Here is a 25,814-nt window from a genome sequence, read left to right on the forward strand (position 1 = left end):
TTGATCTGTGAGATTACAATCTGAAGTGGCTTTATCTTCATAACATGCATCACTTCAGTTCGTTAGCTTCTTTAGCAAGCTGTTTATGGGCTTCGTTGTTGTGAAAAAGATTAAACTACAATATTTTAACATGAAATAATCAGTTTTGGTGAGCTGCCTAAAATGTAACCTGAGGCAAAATGGAAATAGAGAATTACCTAATTGCAAAAAGTTGATTCAAGATATAATTGAACAAGGTTTAAAATAAATCAATGAACCGATTAATGTAAGATAATGAATTTGCATCGACCAATGATAAACAAAACATTTATAACAGTATTTATTTATCTTTGTTAATGTCAATTAATGAAAAAAAGTTGTTAATTGTTAGATCTATTTAAATTGCATTGCATTAACTACTGTTAACCAACATGGATTTTGATAATAAATTAGTAAATTCTGAACTATGATTTATAAATAATGCTGTTGTTCATTATTAGTTCATGTTAGTTAATATATATATATATATATATATATATATATATATATATATATATATATATATATATATATATATATATATATATATATATATATATATATATATATATATATATAAATAATTGTAAAGTGTGACTGAGATAGTCATTCATTTATTCATTTTTTTTTTCGGCTTAGTCCCATTATTAATCAGGGGTCGCCACAGCGGAATGAACCACCAACTTATCCAGCATGTTTTTACGGAGTGGATGCCCTTCCTGCCGCAACTCATCTCTGGGAAACATCCACACACACACACACACACACACTCATCCACTACGGACAGTTTAGCCTACCCAATTCACCTGTACTGCATGTCTTTGGACTATGGGGGAAACCGGAGCACCCGGAGGAAACCCACGCGAATGCAGAGAGAACATCCAAACTCCACACAGAAACGCCAACTGAGCCAGCCGAGGCTTGAACCAGCGACCGTCTTGCTGTGAGGCGACAGCACTATCTACTGCACCACTGCGTCACCCGTGACAGAAATAATAAATAACTAAATTAGAAACAGGTGCACAACATAATCAGTAACCATAGTAACAAATGTCAAAAATAAATAAACAAGGCAACAATAGAAACAAAGGTTGTTTCTCAATACCAAAAATGCAAACGGACCTCACGAGACTCATGGTCTGGTCAAGTTACTGTGCAAGAATGAACTAGGTAAAACACGAGAACACATTCTGTTAGAAATGAGATGCTGTGATCTTCCTAATGGTCACATGACCTTTAAGAATTTTAACAGCAAATACTTTAAATATTGCAACAATCATACAATAATTTCCTTGTCAATTATATCTAATATGTGCAAAAGCCTTACAAAGATACTTTGCACAATACAAATGCAGCTGATTTTAATTTAATTTTCAGCAAATAGACACCTTTCCATGTGTTTGCGCCTTTAAAACTGCCATACGGATGTTTACTTTTGCCATCTCGTTTAGGGAAACTCATGAGATAAACAGGTTATATCTGTAATTAACAGTGAATATAAATGTTGTGCTTCCCTCATCCATTTAGCCACAATGACTTCTGGGACTTTGAGCGAGTAGTGCACTCATATCTGCATTCAGTGCATCTTCAAGATCAAGAACACATCTGGGTAGTATTTAACTACAATATGAATTGCATTTTACTGTATAGTTTGCATTATTAAAAAAAAAAAAAAAAGTATTTTAAAGTTGCATTGTAAAAATTACTGTATATTTTAAACATATAATACTGTAAATGTGTGTACTAAGCAGTGCTGTAAATGTAAGTACAATATTTTTGCCATAACTGATTTACACTACTGGTGCACAATAAAAAAAAAAATACTGGCTGCCTTGGATTTTAAAGCTGAATCTAATTATTCTTATGGGCTCTATTTTGACGATCCAGGCGCAAAGTCCTAAGCAGAGGGCACAAAAGCATTAAGGGCGTGTCTGAATCCACTTTTACTATATTACAACGGAAAAATCTGCTTTGCTCTGCAGCACATGGTCTAACAGGGTTGAGTTTATTCTCTTAATTAATTATTTTGAGAATAAACCAATCAGAGTCTCATCTACTATTCCCTATAAGATTCAGTTGCGTTGCACCATAGCGCATTTGCTATTTACATGGCGGAAGTGAAAAATCTGAGCGCTTCACCAGCAAGAAAACAGTTAAACAGAGCATCTGCAGTGCCGAGAATGCAAGAATGAGAGAATGAGCCTCCTCATTTTTTACTTTTACTTTCACTCTGGATAAGGACATCCATTAGTCAACATAACTAATTTTGTTTGTTAAGCTCAAAGATTTGTTTCAAAACTATTTCAAAATCCAGTACTAATTTTCAACAAACGAATAAATGAACAACAATAAGTTATATCCAAATACACATGCTATGCCCCATATGGTCCTAAACCTGGCAGGTGGGCAAATCCAAGCCTGTTTTTAATAAAAATAAATAAATATGCATATAATAAATAATACTACTACTTATAAGAACATTATTCAAAAGCGAATTGTCATGAATAAACTGAAAAAGCCTCCAAGATGAAGGCATAAAAGTATGGTTTTCATATTTATGTAGGCTAGAAAATAATAATTTTTGTAATATTTTAATCCTTTAATCATTTTTCATTTGTAAAGATATTTGCGTATTGCTGTACATCCTGTGTGTATTAAGCAATGTTTAAGCAAGGCACAGAACTAACATGCTCTGCGCTGGACTTTAGACCTCCTCTTAGCTGGTGCAGTCTATTTTAGTTTCTCAAATAGCAATGCTCCAGCAATGCACCGTAACACACCTCCTTTAAAGATCAGAACTCCTATGGAGTTAAACAGCATGGTGCAAAACATCAAAATGGCTTTTGAAAATTAGCTGAAACCAGTGTCAATAAACAATTGTGTCGTGCCTTGCATGATAGGGTGTGTATGATAGGGCCCTATGAGTCCATAGAACTTATTTCATGTAAAACTGACTTAAAGGGCCATGACAACCCCCTCTTTCGGTTAAAGTCTACTTCAGAATTTTTTCAAAAGATGCATGATTAATGGGCGTGGAGCTCCGCGAGCATCGGGCAGGAGTGGGCGTGGCCAGCAGGGGAGAAGGGGAGCGAATAACTGCTGTTGTCAGTTATAGCTCAAAAAATGAGATGCAAAGAGGAGACGCATGAGTTTATAGTTTACAAAGTTAAAATGCAAAGAAATGAACAGTGATTTAATGCCCTGGTACATATGTTATTTGTAATTTCATATACAGACAACAACAATTTATATCATTATAAAGATGTGTGTTCATGTAAACACTATAAACGAGGACTTCTCCCTCAATCCCCGTATCCAGCAGACTCAGTGCAGCAGGTCTCCTGACCCGTCTATTTTAACCATTAACCCTGCTGGTAATCTGGAGGATTTAGGCAAACACAGCAGCACGGCGATGTGTCTGAATGTGAACGAACTCCTGATGAAAGTCAGTGTCCGCCATTCTCTAATTCTCGTGCTGCTCTCCCGACAAAAATGCTAGCAGCACGCACACAGCTTTGCTGTATGATCGGCCCTGACAAAATCGCGGGGGAAAACATGCAACAAACCCCGTGGATGATGGAAACAAACGCATATGAGCCTTCATGAACGGCTAAATACTGTGCCGTGGTTTCCGTGTCTCTCAGCTCGGGCTTGACACTGGCAGGTCTGGCAGGTCTCATGAATAATTAAGCAGCCGGCTCTTCTCATAGGATAAGAAAACTCCGCTATGAATAATAATGAGAAACCGACGCGTCATCATTGCACTTGCAGTTCTGCGCTACGTCGCCGATTTTGATCCCGCCCCAAAAATCATTTTAAACCCGGAAGCTGAAATTAGCTGACAAAAGCTCAAAATTATCCAGTTTTCCCCACAATTAAAGCTGACAGGTGCTAACATTGTCTTAACTGATGCTCAACATACACACATCTGTTAATACAAAAAAAAAAAGTTCTCCGGGGTGTCCTGAACCTTTAAAACAGCTTCCTTAACTTAAAATATTAGGTTAGAACATGATTAACTTAGTTTAATAAGTTACAATGACCTAAAAGCATATGCTGTCAGGACTAACTGATCATATAATGTTTTCAAGTGTGTATTACAGGAAACTGTTAACGGTGTAATGGAATTGATCTTTGGCAGTTAATAATGACTTTACATGAGAACACAAGGATGCAACATTGCAAAACAGCCAATAATTAAACACAGGAAACAGAAACTAGGAAAAAAAAAATGACCATCAAAATCTGTCCTCAAACAAAATATGTTTTTAACTTGTTTTTGAACTGGTACTGTGAAGACCAGATGTGCATGAGAGCAATGTTCTGGCTTGTATTTGAAACATCCTTCACACTATTATTTTCTTTTATAAATATGAAGTTAAAAATAGTATGGTTTATTTTGACCTAAGACAGTAATTGCTTTAATTACCAAGGATGCATAAAACTGATCAAAAGTGACAGTAAGGATGTCTGCAATGCTAATTAAACTAATGATTTCAATACTGACTTGAAGAATCGTGTGAAACTGAAGACTAGAGTATTGGCTGATGAAAATATACAGCTCAAACAGATTTCAAATATGTATTTAGAAATTTTTTAAATCATCAAGAGTCTATGAGAATATGAGAATTAAAACACATACTTGGGCATGGGACAATAACCATGTTCAAGGTGTACTGCGGTTTGAAAAGTCAAGGTTTTAAAACCACCAAAAGTTTGTGCTATTTCTACACTTTAAAACCCAACAGTTAACTTTGTCAATTTTGAGTTAACTACACTCATTTCATTTGATAAAGTTAATTCTACTCATTTGAAAAGAGCTTTGAACTCAGTGTTGAAGGTAATGAGTTAATTAAAAACCTTATTACTTCAACTTGGAGTAAGTTCACAGTACTCCTATACCGTAGACTATTTTTTTTTTTTTTTAACTTAAATTGTTTATTGCAATCGGTTTCCTTAAACGGTTTGAGTTATCTTAACTGATTGGGTTTTAGAGTGTAAGGTATGTGCAGTTGTGTAATTTCAGTAATGCATTTACATTTTTTACATCGTTTTTACATATTTACTTTTTTGTTTATTTTTTTTTAGGACAACCGTATCTCCAGAAGAAAATATATCAAAAGATGCCGTTTTAAATTATAAAGGAATTAAACAAATGAACACATGATTCACTTGAATTATTTAGCCTGACATGTTTACTGCTCCAAAATATTTTAATATGTTACTTTTAAAATAAAATATATATAGTGTTCAAAGGGGAAAAAAGTTTTAGTTTTTTTTATTATTATTTTTTTTACCCAGACATTTAAAAAGAATATATTTTAGAGCATTACCATCACAATACCATCAAATCGTTTTATTTTTAACAAGGTTATCATATCATCTCAATCTATACTGGCCCATGCCTAATTATAATATTTCACAACAGTGTACAATAATGCATTTCATAAAATACACAGCTTTAATGAGCTTTTTTCATATCGCTAGTACTTGTGTTTCAATATGAACATGTCTTCTCTTTCATCCAACACCGCTTATTTCTTTGTCTTCTAAACATAAAATCAATGAACTGTCCAATCGATTCAGAATGAACCGCAAACTCATGCTAACCCTTTGGACCCAATCATTGACTGTCTATATTGACAAATGAATCACAAGTCACTTATGTGATTCTAAAGACCACTGACTTGATTGCCAATATACTGAAATATTATTGGGTGAATTGTAATGGCTTTGCTAAATCTTCTGTATTCTATTTTAAATAATAATAATAATAATAAATTACAACTCGATTTGCAGCAAAGGAAATATCCAACAGCACTAGCATAGCTCAACAACAACAAAAAGGGAGAAGAAACAAGAATAAAACCTAACAAATCAAGATAATTATACATATACCCTATAGCACTACAAAACAGTCATAGCTTGAAGTTCACATCCAAACTCTGACCCCTTCACCACGACGAAATCAAACCCTCGGTGAGGTCAAAGGGTTCCAAGTCGCGTTTACACTCACCCAGCACTCAGCGTTCCGTGTAAAGGGCAACCCCTTGGGCCAGAACTTCCAATGTTGTAATTGCTGTATTTACATTTTCCCAGCCTGTGGGCCTCATTATGGGAAAAGAAGGCGAGTGTGGGCTAAAGGATGGAGCTTTACTCTTCACCAAGCCCCGCCTTGCTTCCCTGACCCAGTGTTCTTCAGTCCTGACCTCCTGCCATGAATGCATCTACTGGAACAAAAGAACAACAAACAGAAACAGAACGCATGTATTTATCTGCTCATTACGATCTGAGAAAACTTGTCAACTGTTTGCATATTTGTTTCAGGAATGCATTCTGCGGTCTCGTTTGTTCTGACAAGACATAGGATCACTTTTGTTTTCCACCACCTGCTCAGTTCCCATATCTCCAAGTTTGTTAAGAGAAGTTCCCTAAGTTAGTTTGTTGTTGTTGTTGATGTACAGAAATAACACCCGCAGGAGGGGTGCACAAGGGCAACAGGTTTTACGACCTCTAAGAAAGGAATCCATAACTTATGCATGTTTTGTGTGTGTGTGTGTGTGTGTGTGTGTGTGTGTGTGTGTGTGTGTGTGTGTGTGTGTGTGTGTGTGTGTGTGTGTGTGTGTGTGCGTTTGCGTAGAGAGGATTTGTTCTGCTTCAGTTTAGTCTCCATGGTGAGCCTCAGCACAATATGTTAGCCTTTGTGACCTGCCGTCTTGTCACAATATACTTAGTATCTTTAATTTTCCTGACTTAGAAGGCGTTAAACTGAGTAAAGCAGTTTGAACTTTTTTTATGCTAGACTGAAAATTGGTTAATTGGTGATCCAGGGTTTTGTGTTAAAGGAATAGATCACCCCCAAAAATGTATTTCTTCACCATTTACTTACACTCAAGTGGTTCTAAACTTTAATAATGCTTTTTTTCTGTTGAATGAAAAACCAGAAATTCTAAAAAAATAAATAAATAAAATAAAATGAATAAAAAAGCAGTCTATAATATCATTTGTGTTCAACAGAACAGTTGAAGTTCAAATTATTAAACCCCCTGAATTATTAGCCCCCCTGTTTATTTTTTTCCAATTTCTGTAAAGTGGAGCAGATTTTTTTAAACACATTTCTAAACATAATAATTTTGATAATTCATTTCTAATCACTGATTAATTTTATCTTTATCTTTGGGGTTGGGGGGGTGATAATTCTGACTTCAAATGTAAATGTGAACATGTTTTAAACAAGTGGTGGGAGATTAAATGATGACAGATTTTTCATTTTGGGTGAACTATATCTTTAAGTCTTATTTTAATTTAGGGTATACAATCTGAGAGTGTAATTCAATACCTTATGAGGCCTCTTTTAAGACTCTTTCTATACATTTTAAGACCTCATCACCATTTTATGTTGCAACATTGCCATCATTGTTGTAACATTGGCAACATTTTAACTTAGAGTGAATTTACTGAATACTGATTGTAAGAAACATTACAAATAAATAAACATAAACATAATGTTTTATAAACATAAAAATGCTAATCCAGCAGGGGTCATCTATAGAGAAATACAACAGAATGTACATCACTTAGGGGGATGGGGAAAAGTGTAATGTCAATATGACAAATGAAGCACCGCCTTCAAGTACAAGACCCTTCGCTAAGCCACGCCAAAAACTGACATCCACCAATCGTGGCTTAGCAACTGTAACTACGCGCAGGGGCTCTGTCAAGCTTTCGAGCGAGTGCACATGGATTGTGCAAATCTGATACCCGGTCTTCTTAAAGTTTGGACGAGATGGTGGAATTTTTCTCCCTTTTCAAAACCTAAAACCCAGGAGCAGACACGCCAGCGTGGATCAGGCTGTGTGAAGGGCGCTAAAGGAGCGGAGCTAAGTTGGTTTTGTTTTGATATTCCTGACACATTCGGTGATAGACATACGGCAATAACTCACACACCTCTCTCTCCCTAAACAGATTTAAACTGTGCTTCCTACAAAAACACAAAGCTGGTGATGTTTTACAGCTGTCTTGTTCCTTTTTTTCGCTCGATATTGTGAGTAATGCTCCGTTTAAGCCTTCGCCAGTAACGTTAGTCATACTAGTAGCGAATAGGTCATAATGACATGAGTTATTGGTCTGGAAAAAATACAAATCTGCGGATCTGTTGCTAACTTTACTGAACTTCATATTTCCATCTATTTCAAGCTACGAATATTATAAATTACAAATCAACAGAACAAAACCGAGATATGATCACAAACTGAGCAGCTGGGATCACTATACCCGCAGCTGTTTTCAGTCATTTATAAAGAGCACTCAAACATACAGTTATAGGTAACTTACTGTATATTGTTGGGTCAATGATGTTAATATTCGGCCCAAATCCACCAGTTTCACCCTTTCTGGCTGCTCTATCTATGAATGACCTATGTAAAAGCACTGTCATGCGTGTTTCCTCGTCGGTTAGTAAGGCTATATTTCATTGCACAACAATTAATATATCAGGCTTTTTGACTAAAAATAGAGAAATCTTGGTTTCATTTATTATTATTAGATTATTTTTAAACTACACCTCTCCTGCTGAGCATGAGCTAAGCTGCTGAATGGTTAGCGTATGAGGCGGCTAGGCTAAGCTAGCTTCAATTTTGATTGATTTATTCTCTAATCGGTTGCCTATTATGTGGTGAATATAATCCTGTCATGCATACATGCAGCACTTTTTTGTCTGGCTTTCTCTGATATTTTACCTGTACTCCAAAAATGACATTATATCAGTTTCAATGTCTGAAACCGGTGCACAAACATTGAAAAAGCTGTGCCAGGCAGGAAAGCTTGACAGGCGTAGCAACAGTAACTAAGGAGGGCGGGGTTTAGCGTAGGGTCCATTGCTAATAGACTGATACTGAGGTGTAATTTGAATGTTTAGAAATAAAACTAAAGAGACAGTTGTTTAATATTATTGTTGATTCCTAATATGAAATTTAATCGTAAGCTTGGCAAGCAATTTTGGAGAATTTGATGTTTTCCTATTTAAACAGAATGCCCGAGCATACTGCCTGAGAGGCGTTTTAAAGATCACTGCATAAAGTGACTTGCCTTAAAGAGGGCCTTAAATTTCTCTGAATCAGTTTATTGATACTTTAAGACCCCGCAAACATCCTGTAAACACCTAATTTCATTTCATTATATCTAATATTTTGATATACAAGAGTAATATCAGCAAATCAACATATCAGATCAAATGAAATCTAATAATGCTCTAAATGGTTTTATTGTGTTTGTCTTTTTTCAGGAAATTTCTGGCAGTCTGGGTTCTTTGTTTTTTTTTATCCTGTGTTTATTAACACTTTATTAAGTGTTTCAATGTAATTTTGTACAAATGCTTTCAATTAGTTTGAGTCATTCAAGTCTCTTCTAAGATTATTTAGAGTTTACTTTATTTTAATGTATTTTTTATAAGCAAAATGAGTTCCAGCAAAGCTGCAAGAAACTTCAGTGCCAACATAAAAATGTATCAGATTCTGCGAAATGTACCCAAGAGTGTACTTGGATGCTTCAAAGACCAGCAAAGAGTTCATTTGAATGTCTAGAATATGAATGAGCAGAAAATAAGTTAAGCAAATATCAATTGTTTTACAGCGTTATTAGGTTTACAAACCCTCTATCTGATGCAAGTGTTTTAAACGCAAATATGTACTGTATATTCATATCACATTATAACATACAAGTACACATATAAACTTCTTGATAAGTTGAAAGACAAAATAAATCTAAAATCAAAAAGATATTCACATATCTTTAGAATATTTCTGGCTTTTTTTCACCATGTTAAAGCAATGTGCTAGCAAAAGACTCGAGGTAACCCATGTCAGCTGACTGAATAAAAAAGAAAATGTAAAAAAAAAAATAAAAAAAATAAAAAAAATCTTCATTTATAGTTATCCTGTTTTACACACTTCTTTCCTTTGTTCTTCTGTTATTTTTGCTGTCACGGATAATGAGGTGAGAGTGCTTTAGTGGTGGCACAGGAGACTATCCTGTGGCGTTACATACAGAAATGACACTGCTGTGAAGTCTACAGGTGTGTGGATGTGTGCGTGTGTGTGTGTGTGTGTGTGTGTGTGTGTGTATTTGAGTCGGAGCAACATGAATGCTCCCACGTGCTAAAAAACTTTCGTAACCATCTACACCCACCAAAACTGCCATTGAGAACACAGAAAAAGCCTCGCGTTAAAACAGTTTGAACTATTTGTGTTATACATTACAAACTGTGATTAAGGATTTCATTCTTTGTGCAGAGGTGATTTTATAATGGGCTCTTCGTGATTATTTGGATGCTGTGTTACTTTAACTAGTATTAGTCATTCTAAATTAAATAATCAAATGAATAATGAGATACTACACACACTCACACACACACTCACATATACATACATATATATATATATATATATATATATATATATATATATATATATATATATATATATATATATATATATATATATACACACACATCTATATACATACATACATGTGTGCGCGTGTGTGTGTGTGTGTGTGTGTGTATATATGCCCTTAGTCTTCTAAGTCAAATCAGGCCCTGATACATTATGAGGGTAATATAAAGAGCAATATATGCAATTTTTTTCAGCATAACATTTTATCTGATCACGACAACAGTCTATATGCTCTTAAACACATCACAAATACACTTTCCGGTCTTTAATGCTTAATTGAACATGCCATGTAAACATTCACATTCTAGGGGGGAAATAAGAACAACCTCGAGAATAATGATTTCTCCAAAAGCTAATTGGAGTCAGGAGTCAGCAAACCTGGAGTCAAATCAATGAGGCGAGATCGGAGGTGCTGGTCAGAGCTGCCCTGCCCAATAAAAACAATCTCTGATTTTGCTCTTCCCAAGAAGCCTAATGTCAACCCTACTGCAGGAGAACACAATGATTTACCCAGGGGGCCGTCCAGGATTTTGTGATACAGCAATTTGTAATTGTAATTTTGCATTGTAAAACAGAAGCTTTCAACAGCAGTTGATACTCGTATGACAAGTTTTGTCTGGTTGTCATTTATTCATTTTTCATGCAGTTGAAGTTAAAGTTATCATCCTGTCCTGTGATTTTTTCTTTTTTTTTTCAAATATTTCTCAAATTACATTTAAAAGAAGCAAGGGATTTTTCTCAGTATTTCCTATATACGTTAGCTAGAATAAAAGCAGTTAATTTTTTTTAACTACTTATGGTCAATATCATTAGTTCCCCTAGGCAGTATTTTTTTTTCTTTTCAGTTGTCTACAGAACAAACCACTGTTACACAATGACTTGCCAAATTACCATAACTTGCCGATCGGAAACTCCATTCGCCATATTTTCAAAATAGTATACACTATGGTTTATTGTGTACAAAATTTATGAACAATATATATATTGATGACAATGTCCGAGAAGACGTTAACAACATCCATCATAACCATATATGGTTTGCCTAGATTGTGTGCGCTGGATTGTGTGAGCCTGAAACGTGTGTGGGTCTGCAGCTGAAAATTGTTGAATATAAAAGAACGAAGTTATTTGAAATTAGTTTTTAAAACTATGTTTAGGAATGGGGCGAGGCAGTGGTGCAGTAGGTAGTGCTGTCGCCTCACAGCAAGAAGGTCGCTGGTTCGAACCTCGGCTCAGTTGGCGTTTCTGTGTGGAGTTTGCATGTTCTCTCTGCCTTCGCATGGGTTTCCTCCGGGTGCTCCGGTTTCCCCCACAGTTCAAAGATATGTGGTACAGGTGAATTGGGTAGGCTAAGTTGTTCGTAGTGTATGATTGTGTGTATGAATGTGTGTGGATGTTTCCTAGAGATGGGTTGCGGAAGGTTTTTTCCTCTGTGGCGACCCCGGATTAATAAAGGGACTAAGCTGACAAGAAAATGAATGAATGTTTAGGAATGTGTCGATTGTTGATGTGACAGAAATTGGGTAAAAAAAAAAAATACAGGGGGGCTAATAATACTAACTTCAACTGTACTTTTATTTTATTATTATTATTATTATTTTACTTATACTATATAGCTAGAGCAGACCTGGGCATTTGACAGCACCCGGGCCACATGTGGTCCTCTGCACATCTTCGATTGGCTAACAATAAGTATTTGGTTAATTTAAAACCATTCGTCAACCGCAAATGGGGCCATGCAATATGTAGGTCTGATATACGAGTCAACGCAAGTGGTCGTTCACACATCACATCTTTTGCATGATCGAATTTGTTGTTTCAAATGGAGATGTATCTTTTGTGTGGCTCGTGCACGCAAATAGGAAGTGACACAAATACGGTACAACATGCTCGCATTTTCCAGACACTCGCCATCTCAACTTTTCACAGTGTTGTAAGTGCACAAGTCATGTGACAAGAATCAAGCAGGCAGCTTCACAATAAGGTAGACTAATTACCACAGACAAATTGTTTAACAAATCTAGAAACAGTTCTCTCGATGATCATTTGTGTGCTGTAGTAGTTTGCTTATCCACTAAGGATATGCATCTATAAGTGAACGTGTTAAAGATTAACACAGGCTAGATATGAATGAATGAATGAATGAATGAATGAATAAATGAATGAATTTGAATATAATCAACATGCTAAATAATAAACTGTCTTTTTCATATGAAGTTGGAATTGTGACACTGGTCCTAAAAATGCATGCATTTTTTAAAAACACAATATTTTGGGCAGAACCATTTGTACTGTTTTGATGTAACTCTAGGGTTGGGCAATGTCGCCCAATTTGGCATTGTACGATGTCTAATGTGAAACACCGCGATGGATGATGACATCGTCATCATGTGAGGGGGAGGGGGGAGAGAAGGGTGCATGACTTATGTGAGGACCGGGAGGGAGACGGCCGATTTATGAGTCCTGCAAATGCATAGAGACTTCCGAGAGACTTGCGATGTCTGTATATCACTTTTAACAACTATAGTGAGACGCGATCTAGCGGTAGATCCTTGATAAACTATCCGACATGCACTGCTCCCTGCAGCTCAGAGAAGGGTGTGACTGTGTGTGGCTGTATGTGTGTGTGAGTGTGTGTGTGTGTGTGTGTGTGTGTGTGGTTACGCGATGTGTGTTTTCAGCAGACGAAGGGCTGTTCAGAAATGCTTGGTAAAACAGGGTGTGGATGTGACTCATTTTCGTTGTAAAATGGCATTTTAACACAAAGACGTATTAGTGTAAACAAGGCCTAAGTGTGTATTTTTCATGAGCGGGTTTGCGATGGGGGCAGGGTGGCGTATCGGTGATGCCGGCTCAGCATCGTGTTGTCTATTGGCCATCGGCGATGGACGATGGCATCGTCTATCGCAGGGGTGTCAAACTCAATTCCTGGAGGGCCAAAGCCCTGCACAGTTTAGTTCCAACCCTGCTCCAACACACCTACCTGTAGGTTTCAAACAAGACTGAAGGACTCAATTAGTTTGATCAGGTGTGTTTAATTAGGGTTGGAACTAAACTGTGCAGAGCTGCGGCCCTTTTGGAACTGAGTTTGAAACCTGTGGTCTATCGGCTCAACCCAAGTTCTACCTCAATGTCTAATGTGGATAATTAGGAAAACTAATTGGTCATGCCTGGTATGGAGAGTAAGGATTATGATGGAGTGACCAAAAACCAAGATGCTTAAAAAAAAAAAAAAAAAAAAAAAAAAAGTCAAAATCAAAATCATACTGCTCCACTCACAGATTTAGCTTTGGGGTGGCAAATCTCTTTAGGGTCTCTTTATCTTTTTTTTTATTTATTTATTTTTTTCTATAGTGCTTTTACAATGTAGATCGTGTCAAAGCAGCTTAACATAGATTAAGTTCCAGTAAATTGAAACTGCTTTATTCCAGTTTTCACAGAAGTTCAGTTTAGTTCAGTTCAGCGTCATGTAAATGTCACTGCTGAAAGCTAAAACACAGAAGAGCAAATCCAATGATGTGCAGCTCTACAAGTCCCTAAATGTTTGGGGTTTTACTCTGTGCCATCCTTGTGGCTATGCCCATATATCTACCACCAGCTGAAGCTCGACAATGAAGCAAAAAGTTGCACCCCACACATAAGTCAATCAACAACAAATGGCTTCAGCAGACGGAAATAAACCTTCTAGATTTGCCCAGTCAGAGTCCTGACCTCAGCCTGATTGAGACACTTTGGCTTGACCTCCAGAGTCTGATTCACACCACACATTGCAAGAATATTGCAGTTTTGTTAAGAGGAATGCGCATTCCTTCCTGACCATTGTGCAGGTCGGAGCTGCAATTACAGGAAACATTTGTTGAAGGTTATTGCGGTGAAGGTTATTAAAGGTCAACCAGTTATCAAGCCAGAGGTTTACAAACATATTCCATCTTGAACTGCGAATGTTTACAGAGTGTTCAATACCAACATCAAAACATGTCATTGTTTGTTTGTTATTGTGATGGAGCAGATCAAATTTTATGGCAGCAACTCCATGTACAAAATATATGGACAAAAAATCTTATTTTGAACAGCTTTCATGATGTGTTCTAGAGTTTAAGTGAAGAAGGTCAAAGAATTAACTAATCTTTACAATCATTACAAGTTATTTGTTTATATGAAAAACATTATATTTAATTTTCCTTGGTCCCTTATATTTATCTGGGGTCAACACAGCAGAATGAACTGCAAACTTTTCCAGTTTGCGTTTTACGCAGCAGATGCCCTTCCAACCACAACCCAGTACTGGGAAACACCCATACATTATTGCATTCACACACATCTAATGTGAACATGAGGAGAACAAGCAAACTCCACACAGAAATGCCAACTGGCCCAGCTGGGACTCAAACCAGCAAGTTTCTTGCTGTGAGACGACAGTGCTAACCACTGAGCCACCGTGCTAAAACATTATATTTATGTATGAAAATTAGTCATTATTTTATGAAATATGTGCTAGTTTACAAACATTTTCAATTCAAGCCCTTTTTTTTCAAACCACTCCACAATGCAAAAAATATAATCAGGCATATTGTGTTTAATCATGTAAAAGTTTTCAGAATATAAATATTCTATGTTCTGCTGAAGTGGAGATTTATGGCTTAGTGCAAAAAGAAGAAGGAGGGAAATTACTTTGAGAAAACAACTTTTAAAATATATTTAACTGATACACTAAAAAGTTTGGGGTCAGTTTTTATTTTATTTATTTATTTATTTTAAGAAAATGATTCTGTCCTATATATCTGTCATATATATATATATATATATATATATATATATATATATATATATATATATATATATATATATATATATATATATATATCTGTCATATATATATATATATATATCTGTCATATATATATATATATATATATATATATATATATATATATATATATATATATATATATATATATATATATATAAATAAAATAACTGCTTTCTTATTGTATGTAGTTTCAAATTAAATTACTACTCCAGTCAATGCTTGTAATAATAATAATAATAATAATAATGATTGTAACGACAATATTAATTCATATTAGAGTGATTTCTAAAAAAATCATGTGGCTTTGAAGCAGGGGAGCCCAAAGTTTTCTGTATGAGGAGTCTAAATTCAAATATCATTGACAGCTGTGGGCCAAAAATAAATATACCAAACTATATTACATTAAAATTGGCTTGCGTGACATTCTAATTAATTTCATAAACAAATTTAATTTACAAATAAATAGAAAGCATTACTTTGAATCGTATTAACCAATGCAGTATAACTTTAATTGTAATGTATTGCAACAAAAACTATCACATTTATGAGTGTAGTTCAGTGCTGTATACACTAGTCAAGCAGAATTTGCCTTTGCCTGGTTTCACTCACCAAAAGTTTCTGCATTGTCCGCTATCTGTCAGATGTAGCATGTACGTTTTAAACTAAATATGAATAATTTAAACCTTTTAATTGAAACATTTTAATTATTTTAATTAGCTTTTTGTAGCTTAACAATAAAATAAACCAGTAAAAGGTTACATCCCTTCCCTATCATTCTTCCTCACTTCTCACATGGGATGGTGGGCCAAATCAAAGGTTACAATGAGCCAACTTTGGCCCATGGGACATAGTTTGGGCATCTCTTCTTTGAAGATTCATTATTAAAGTCACTAGAATGAATTATTAAATTAAATTATAAACTACTTTTGAACAGTTATTTCATAGTGCAATAATGTTATTATGAAATCAATGCAGTCTTGGTGAGAAAGATAAGCTTTTTTTAAAACATCTAAAAATCCTACTGACCCCAAACCTTTGACCGGTAGTGTATATAGAGAGAGAGAAAAATCTCAAAAAAGGAACACTTAAAAGTGTATTTTGGATGCATTTATGAAAAGCCAAAAAGCCCCAAATCTCAAAACTGTCAGGAGCATGAAACACTGCCTGTAGTGTCTGACCTTAAATCATTGTTGCATACGAAAAATAAAACATGAACAGAAAGAAATAGGATTTGTTCCTGGAGGCTAAACTTGTAGATGTAATTGGCCAATAGAGGAGATATGCAAATGAGGTACAGTATCAGCTCAGTGCTTTGATATTTGCATGTATAGCAGGGGTCTCCAACCTTTTTGTGGATGAGAGCTGTACCTAAAGGGATAACATAATCTAGACGATTGCTTGGTGGATACACCTGAAGAATATTCAATTACTGCTTCTTCACCTTATTTTTCGAGTAATAACACACATATTTCCCCCCACTTTTAAGTTATGCTTCTGAAGAATAATAATGCAATCTCCTGATAACCTAAGTCAGTCAATGCACAATTTCTTATGCGCTTTAAAGGGCAGATATTTTACCCCATTTTTAAAATTAAATACAAGTCTTTTGTGTGTTCAGGGAAATTTGCGCTGTTAGGGCATGTAGTGTTTTTTTTTGTTTTTTTTTGTCTGTGCCTTTATCGTCAATGAGCTAGTTCTCTGCGTCGTTGCAGTCGGCCTCAAAATAGGAGGGATTAGATCCTATTTTAACATCAGGAAACTTAAAAAAATAAACTTATTGTGTTTCTATCACTCTAATATGACTGTGGACACACTACAGTATACCTACACACAGTTCTTTCTGAACAGCTTACGAAAGATTATTTTTATGATAGGTGCTCTTTAATTTATAAATTCAAGAAAATAACCACACTATACAATTATGACTGGACACATTAAAAAAAATATATATATGCAAATACATTTTTTTGGTTTGATAGTTTTGTTCAAACAATGGGGAAAACATATTTATTATTATTATTATTATTATTATTATTATTATTATTATCATCATCATCATTATTATTAATATTATTATTATTATATTTATTATTATTAAGTATTTTGAGAACAATATAAAATTGATTGAAATGAAAGATTAATTGACAGATGTAAATTAATTAATAAAAATAAAGATTAAAGAAAATTATAATGTTATTTTGAATTAGTGAGTACTTGCCAAGAACCACAAAATGCAACTAAATACGCAAAATCCTATTTTTTTTTACCTCTGAACAGTTTAAACAAAAAAAAAGAAACAATGTAAGACTAATTAACAGATTATACAGTTAAAACAAACATTAATACATAGTAACTATTCACCATTAAATTATTATTGAAGTAACAAAAAATAAATAAATAAATGAAGTCAATTGGTCAGTCAATTAAAAAAAGGCTAATTATAAAAAAAAAGCAAACATAAATTTAACTATATTAAAAAAACAATTATGTGCAATAACAAGGAAAAAAATAACAGCTAAGTAGTAAAAATGCCATAAAAAAATAAATAAAATTGAAGATATTTATAGAAAAAAACAAATTACATAAGTTACGATAAAATATTCTGAAACAAGACTAACCCTTCTACTTTATTTATTTTTCTTTAGAAAATAATAAACATTTATTTACTTTCTGTACTTTCACTCTCTGCTGAAATAAAAGCACCAGGTTGATAAAAATATGTGAAATGGGCCGTCAAATGTCTCCAGTAAGATATCTGTATGTCTATATCTGTACAGTTACATGCACAAAGTGCTATATGCAGAGATGTACAGTCATTTTCCAGACAGGTGATGACAAAGAGCGAAAAAGAAAAGGAGAAATAAAGGAAATGATTGCTGTGGAACTGAGGCCCTTTGGGCAGGCTGGTATAAATATGGATAGTCGGCCAGCTGCTTTGTGGCCTACTCTTTCTTTGTGAAGGGGCCAGGCCTGTGTGTTCAAGTGTTGCATAACATTAACAGATTTCAGACATTCATCCGCATGCCAGCATCATTAATAAACATTATCAGATGCTGCTACATTTCATCTATGACGGAAAGTCTGAATGAAAGCGCCTGGAAATATGACGTCCATTGTAATTTGGATGTACAGTAAGTTATTATTCACGCTTTTTGAATTTCTACCATCTAAAGGAAGCCTGTGGGCTGAATTTGTGCTGATGTTTGAAACAATAAAATCACAACATTTTGTAAGTAATATTTGAAGGGATAGTTCACCCATAAATCAAAAATTTGCTGTTCATTTATTTATTTTCAGACTACTCAAGATAATAGTGGCAATTACTTTCTTTTGGATAGGACATTAAGAATGATTTTTAGCTGAAACTGTGGTCCATGTCAACACACTTAATGAGTACAAAAATTGCAGCAAAATAAAAGGTCCAGTGGATCCTGATGACACATTTAGTTATTAAAATGAGAATTCTGTGCAAGCTTTCAACACATGCAAACATTTCTTTCTTTCTTTCTTTCTTTCTTTCTTTCTTTCTTTCTTTCTTTCTTTCTTTCTTTCTCTCTCTTTCTTTCAGTGAATTATAAGAATCATCAATGACCTTGGTTTTTATCTAAAAATCTATAATGTTGAATGAAAAACTTAATTAACAGTTTTATATATATATATATATATATATATATATATATATATATATATATATAGAGAGAGAGAGAGAGAGAGAGAGAGAGAGAGAGAGAGAGAGAGAGAGAGAGAGAGAGAGAGAGAGAGAGAGAGAGAGAGAGAGAGAGAGAGAGAGAGAGAGAGAGAGAGAGAGAGAGAGAGAGAGAGAGAGAGAGCTCAGCATATGTGCACCCCTCAAAAATCTATCATTTAAATTCATATTACTAAAAGGAAACTATACAAGATTGTATTAATGCATATACATTAGATCGGTCAGTACTGAAGCCAAATCTGGAACTTATCTAAAAGAAAATAACTTATGATAATGGTCCAAAAACAAAATCTGTATTTTCAACACCAACACAGAAAAAAATATCCCTTTACACTATTAAAAATCTAATTAAAATGGACTATTTTTAACATCCTCCAAAAACTTTTGATGTTGAGAAGTTGATCGATGTGCCATTGTGTGATTCCAAAGGATAAAAAATAATGACAAAATTAAAAACTAGTTTTCAACTGAGGAAAAATAAAGATCCTCTCTTACCTCCTGGATGGCCTGAGAGTGAATGAATAAATTGCTGTGTTTTAAAAATCTTAAAAAAAAAAAAAAAAAAAAAAAGTTTATTTTAGTTTGAAATATTCCAAATTGTGAAGTATATGACTTATAATGAATTTTATGAATTATATGAATTATAAAAACAGTTGGACAATTCTTAATTTAGTATTTCAAAAAATGGTTTTGTTGCATAGACAGAATGTGCCCTTAAAATAAACTAGAAAAAAGGGGGAATGACAAGTCAAAGATGAGTGATTGATTCCTTGCATGACTTCCAATAGAGAAGAGGTGCTCTAACCAACGAGCAACCAACATTTTACTGGAAAATGTCATATCCATTAAAGAAATGTTAAAATCAATGGCATTGATCTCGAGATGACTGGCTTCCTCACCTGTCCATCAAAATGATTGATGCACTTGTATGGCCAGTAAGAACTGCAGTTAAAAAGAAAGGAATTATTGACGCTGAATCAAAGATGCATTCATTGTTATATTACTATAAACTTGTGAGTTTGGGCAGTTTTGGAGACACAAAAGGCTGTAAAGGCGTGGGTGTCTAAGACATGTTGAAGCCAAAGAAAGCGCTAATAGGTTTTATAAGTGGGATAGTGCAAAGTAATAGGCCTTGGAGATCCTAACCTTACCCTCCCACACACACAATCAATGAGTCCGTCTCCAAATCAATAACTGTTCTGTTTCATGACATGACCCAGTCGTATATTTCACAAGCATTTATGGTAAAATACCACTGGTGGAAATCTGTGTGTGCTCTCTCACAGGCGTCTGTACATGAGCTCACGGGTGAATGCAATGTGTCCATAAGAGCTTTGTTCTGCTCAATTTAAATGTATTACCCATTAGGTTATAGATTAATGAATAAGAGATTGGCGACCCCTGGGAAGCTTTGTGATCACTGTCTATGACATTCTGAGCCAAAAGGTTAAAACCATGGAAATCCTAGCTTTCATGCCTGACATTCGGCTCTATCGATTGAGCAGGCCCCTGTTAAAGATACCATCTGGTATTTAAGCCTACTGAAAAGAATACAAAGCCAACTAGCTGCTCTTCTGTACGAGAGCAAGTGCGCAAATAGTCAACATGTTGACAAAACCAAAGGTATGAAAATAGCCCAGGTAATTAAACAAACCAATTAAGGAACAGTAAAACGTGGTGTATATAAATATAGATGTGCATGACAAATGGTAAAGATGTCGAAAACAGAGTGCAATGGTATGGAACAGATTGTAGCGGCCACAAGAAACAAGTTTTATCTGGGGAAGAAGAAAAAATAATTTCTCTATAAGGCAAGCTGATGTTTTCCTAAAGGGTGCAAATTGTCTAAAAATTAAAGCACAGCATGAAATCAGCATGATGATTAACTAAAACCATCAAAACTGTCTTGATTTGAAAATTGGAATTTTTATTGTGATCATTAATGTTATTGCACATAACTAATAAATGTATTAAATTAAATATATAAATACACACTATAGATTGCCTTGCTTTTCGTAATAAAATGTGGTATTTATTACTAAATTTCATACATCTATATTCTGATTGATGTTTTGTTATTTTACAAACTTAATAAGGACACATAAGAATAATGGAGTTACTTAATATTTACATATATTTTGTTGAATTAGTGTATTTTTATATTCATTTTTTATTTATTTTTTTATTATTCACAATTGTTTTTTTAAATAATAAAACAGGCACAGATTTAACAAGGTATTGGAAATATTCCTCAGAATTTTTGGTCCATGTTGACATGATAGCATTACGCTGTTGTTGCAGATTTGTTGGCTGCACATCCATGATGCGAATCTCCCATTCCACCACATCCCAAAGGTGCTCTATTGGATTGAGCTCTGGCGACTGTGAAGACCATTTGAGTCCAGTGAACTCATTTTCATGTTCCAGAAACCAGCCTGAGATGATTTACGCTTTATGACATGGTGCGTTATCCTGCTGGAAGTAGCCATCAGAAGATGGGTACACTGTGGTCAGAAAGGTATAGACATGGTCAGCAACAATACTCAGGTAGGCTGTGGCATTGACACGATGCTCTGTTGGTATTAACAGGCCCAAAGTGTTCCAAGAAAATATTCGCCACACCATGACACCACCACCACCAGGCTGAATCATTGATACAAGGCAGGATGGATCCTTGCTTTCATGTTGTTGATGTCGAATTCTGACCCTACCATCAGAATGCCGCATAAATTGAGACTCATCAGACCAGGAAACGCTTTTCCAATCTTCTAATGTCCAATTTTGGTGATCTTTTGCATACCTATGGTGTATTGAGTGGTCGTTTGAGTTACAGTTACCTTTTTATCAGCTCAAACCAGTCTGGAAATTCTCCTCTGACCCTAGAGATGGTTGTGTATGAAAATGCCAGTAGATCAGCAGTTAGTCAGACCAGCCCATCTGGCACCAACAACAATGTCACGTTCAAGTCACCTAAATTACCTTTCTTTTCCATTCTGATGCTCAGTTTGAACTGCAGCATATTGTCTTGACCATGCATGCTTAAATGCATTGAGTTGCAGCCATGTGATTGGCTGATTAGAGGTTTGTGTTGACAAGCAGTTGGACAGGTGTACCTAATAAAGTGGCCAGTGAGTATATATTTAATATGCTTTATCACATATTTATCACTCTTACATATGTTTGTGTGTGTGTGTGTTGATTTGTTTTTAATGTGACTATGCCACTAATCACGGAACGTTCATTCATTCATTAATTTTCTTGCTTAGTCATTTTTTTGCTTAGTCCCTTTATTTATCTGGGGTCGCCACAGCGGAATGACCAACAACTTATCCAGCAAGTTTTTACGTAGTGGATGCCCTTCCAGCCGCAACCCATCTCTGGGAAACATCCACACACACACTCATACACTACAGACAATTTAGCCTACCCAATTCACCTATACCGCATGTCTTTGGACTGTGGGGGAAACCGGAGCACCCGGAGGAAACCCACAGAAACGTTAACTGAGCCGAGGATCGAACCAGCGACCCAGCGACCTTATTGCTGTGAGGCGACAGCACTACCTACACGCCACTGCTTCGCCCATCACTGAACGTGAACAGTGCAAATCAATAAAGGCAGTTTTTTTAAGAAGGAATGCTGAACTTTAGAGAAACTGGAAGGTGAGAATAAAAGACAAAATCTGCTTTCTGAGAAAAAAAAAATGCTAATCCAGCAGGAGGTCTATAAAGGCAAAATGGAGGGTCTCTGAATTATAATACACACCTAAGCAAAAAATTGTTTGACTCCCTGACCAGGCGTGAGGTCACATGAAGCAAACACTAGTCGTATTTATAATGTCGTTTTCCTATAAATAAACCAGGAACACTACTTTTAGCTCATATATGACAAAATGTATTTATGAATCACTCTGACTAAGATACCAAAACAGTATTTGTGTTAACATGTGAAGTCCGCTAGTATTCATCTAAAGCAATGGACCAGCCAAGTGAATCAGTAATCGAAATGTATATTAATATGCAGTGGGCGATCATTCTTTTTAATTAAGCATGTTAATGAATTTGGTTAATTGCTAGGGCTGGATATCCGTGACAAGGAATGACTGGAGTGGCCAAATGAACTTTATTCTTAAATAACAGGCTGTGGGTGGAAGCCCAGCCCACTTCTTATTATGTGATAATTAACCAACTCTTGGGAGACTTTAGCTAACAAGCTCTGGATAATTTTAACCCTCTTCATGGTGGGAGCTGAACTCACCAGACTGTGCCCATGTGCGCACACACACATATATATTCCACATGCTTCTCACAAGCCATGCTAATTGGCAAGGTGGCTTGCTTTGAGTTGAGCAATGCAACTCTCCGCTTTCTATAAGAAATCTGTAAACCCTTTTTGTGACCTCTAGATGCATAAAAAGGGTTCAGGAAAGGATATAAGCTTGCTTTTAACAGCATTGGTCATGTAAAGGGCTCTCACAAAACTACGGCCTTCACTCAGGAAAATGTACTGCTTACATGGATTCCCAATAATTAGTTAGAGCCACGTAAATGACTAGACTCACCCAGGAGACCATCTGTTCACCGTAGCATAATGAAACATATAAAACAGGTTATAAAATAGTCAAATGATAATTAAAGTGATGCTACCGTGAAGAAACATGTTCTTCGTATACGTACTGTGTTTTTTTTTTTCATCTAGGGGTTGTGAAAGCAAACGGAGAAAGGGAATATGAGTGGATTGAGGACTCTCTGCACTGTCAGTCTCTGTTAAGTTGGCTGTCCATTGACTCTCATAGGCTGCTGTTCTGTGAATACTGTGACAACTCTTGCTCATCCGTGGAAAATTCCATTACCTCGCTGTTACAGAATGACTAATGATAGTGCCTTGTCTTCAATTGCCGCGAAACAGACACAGACAAGCGCTTTTTGTGGACGTCTGTGTGGGTGTGTGTTTTCTTGTCTGTCGTCTATGTAATTTAAAGAACAGCAAGGCAACAAAATGGTGCAATTCTGCACAATGTGGTTCAACAGAAAAGTTTTGTCATTAGTGCTTGTTAGGATTTAGATAATTTTCTCTGCAGGTGACAGTTACTATTGTGTCTCGTCTGCCGCGGGGAGGAAGAAAAAAAATAATACTTCAGAGAGCAGATAGGGCTGAGTGAATTGGATTGTTGATGGGATTCCCATCATGGCGTAAAGTGTTTGTTGTCCAGAATGGATGTGGCATTTTCAGGGGAACCTACCAATCTGCCACTTGCTGTCTAATAATGAATATTGAACTATAGTGAAAAACACACACACCAACCAAATTTGTTGAAAAAAAATTAAACACCCATTCTTGCCTTTGGACAATTTTGAAAAGCATGTTTATCCACTTTAAATGTTTACTACATTTACATTTAGTCATTTAGCAGGGTTCCCCAAGCTTAAAATGATAAAAAGGACAAGGTATTGAAGTATTTGAATTAAACAGAAAAAAAATATTCAAAGAATTCATTGGAATTACTTTTTTTTTTTTTTTAAGTTAAGTGGTTGTAAACAATTTATTTGGGCTGAAGTTGAACATTACTAAATTTAGTTTGTTTAAATTCAACACATAAATTGTTTGCAACAATTTTGCAGACATCACTTGTTCAATACTAAGCAACTAGTTTTATTTATTTATTTATTTTTTACAAAAAACAGTAGGAATTTATGTATAGCTGCTGAGTGACTGGGCAGCACATGGCCGAAATGAACTCAATGCACTTGGTTACATAATAGAGGGTACAGTAGCTGGCTATTTAAAAAAAGTTGATGGATGAACTTAGTGGTCAGTATTTATTGTCAGCTGTAATTGTGTAGTTTTAATGATGTGCAAGCTGACACCATTAAGCATAATAAATCTACTCTTTCCCAGAAACACAAAACTTGACAGTCTAAAAGCATGCAATGCTTTTACTCAAGCAAATGAAGGATGCAGTCAAAATAACCATATAATAAACAATATATTATGATACATATTGTACAGTTGCACTCACGTTTTAAAGTCAAAATGTAATTCACTAGGAAATTGAAGACTTTTTAGGGATAAGTTGGTAGGCTTAGTTCAGGTGGACACAGACTAGCAGCTTGATAGTTTGTGCTAACACAAAAGTGCTAACTTACCTTATGTTTCGTCATCGTGGTGTTCCTTATCCGTTCAATTCAGTGAATTACTCAAAAAAACAAACACAACTTTACATACAGCTAAAATATAAGCCGTCTTGTGGCATAACTGCTTGCGTTTTAGGAACCTATGCTCCTATCTGTTATTTCAGTCAAACATTTTCGTCGATGATATGTTTTGAACAAAACGCCATGCCGCGTTTAATCACCTGATTTGCTACACTCGACGTCAGCGTCGCGTCCAGACGGCGCCATTTTTTTTATTTTTAAAGGGAACTTGACTGCTAATGAGGAGAAAAGTGTCAGGAAAGAGAACGGCTCGGCTGACACATTCAGTGCGCAAGAGTATCATATGGCTTCACAGAATTGGACTATCTCTAGTAATATCTCAACTATTTGAAATACTACATTAGAGAGATCTTCTAGCTGTGTGTTGCAGTGGCATGAAGGTAAGTAACCTTACGTTAGCTATTTAAATTTTTGAGTGATGCTGTTGTCCATGGTGAATATTTTGTCTGCAATGTATGAGATACATTGCATAATATTTTTATTTTTACATTTTAAAAACAAAAGGCTTTAACAAATCAACAGAAATAATCATAAGGCCTTTATCATGTTTTTGATTTAATATTTTCCTGTAGGGATGTTAAAATAACTTAATCCATACAGATTGTAACACTGAA

General features: G+C 35.3%; 2 long non-coding RNA genes across 8 annotated transcripts in view; both read right to left on the reverse strand.

The window, feature by feature from the left end:
* LOC137487534 (uncharacterized) overlaps positions 1-25,568 on the reverse strand; it is a 318,479-nt gene extending 292,911 nt beyond the window's left edge. For 3 of the 7 annotated variants that reach the window (XR_012389916.1, XR_012389915.1, XR_012389913.1), the window contains exons 1-2: positions 25,132-25,306; positions 6,035-6,248 (exon numbers count right to left, since the gene is read on the reverse strand). This is a non-coding gene — a long non-coding RNA (uncharacterized lncRNA). Of the gene's footprint in view, positions 1-6,034; positions 6,249-25,131; positions 25,307-25,340 lie in introns of those variants that run through there. The other 4 variants (XR_012389919.1, XR_012389917.1, XR_012389914.1 and 1 more) reach the window with 2 other exon arrangements.
* On the reverse strand, positions 610-5,426 carry LOC141377567 (uncharacterized). The gene is made up of 3 exons (XR_012389922.1): positions 3,989-5,426; positions 992-2,972; positions 610-923 (listed from the first exon to the last, which is right to left on the reverse strand). It is a non-coding gene; the product is annotated as an uncharacterized lncRNA (long non-coding RNA).
* Positions 25,569-25,814: the final 246 nt, after the last annotated feature.

Source organism: Danio rerio, chromosome 14 (genome assembly GCF_049306965.1).
Source record: "Danio rerio strain Tuebingen ecotype United States chromosome 14, GRCz12tu, whole genome shotgun sequence".
Lineage (NCBI taxonomy): Eukaryota > Metazoa > Chordata > Actinopteri > Cypriniformes > Danionidae > Danio > Danio rerio.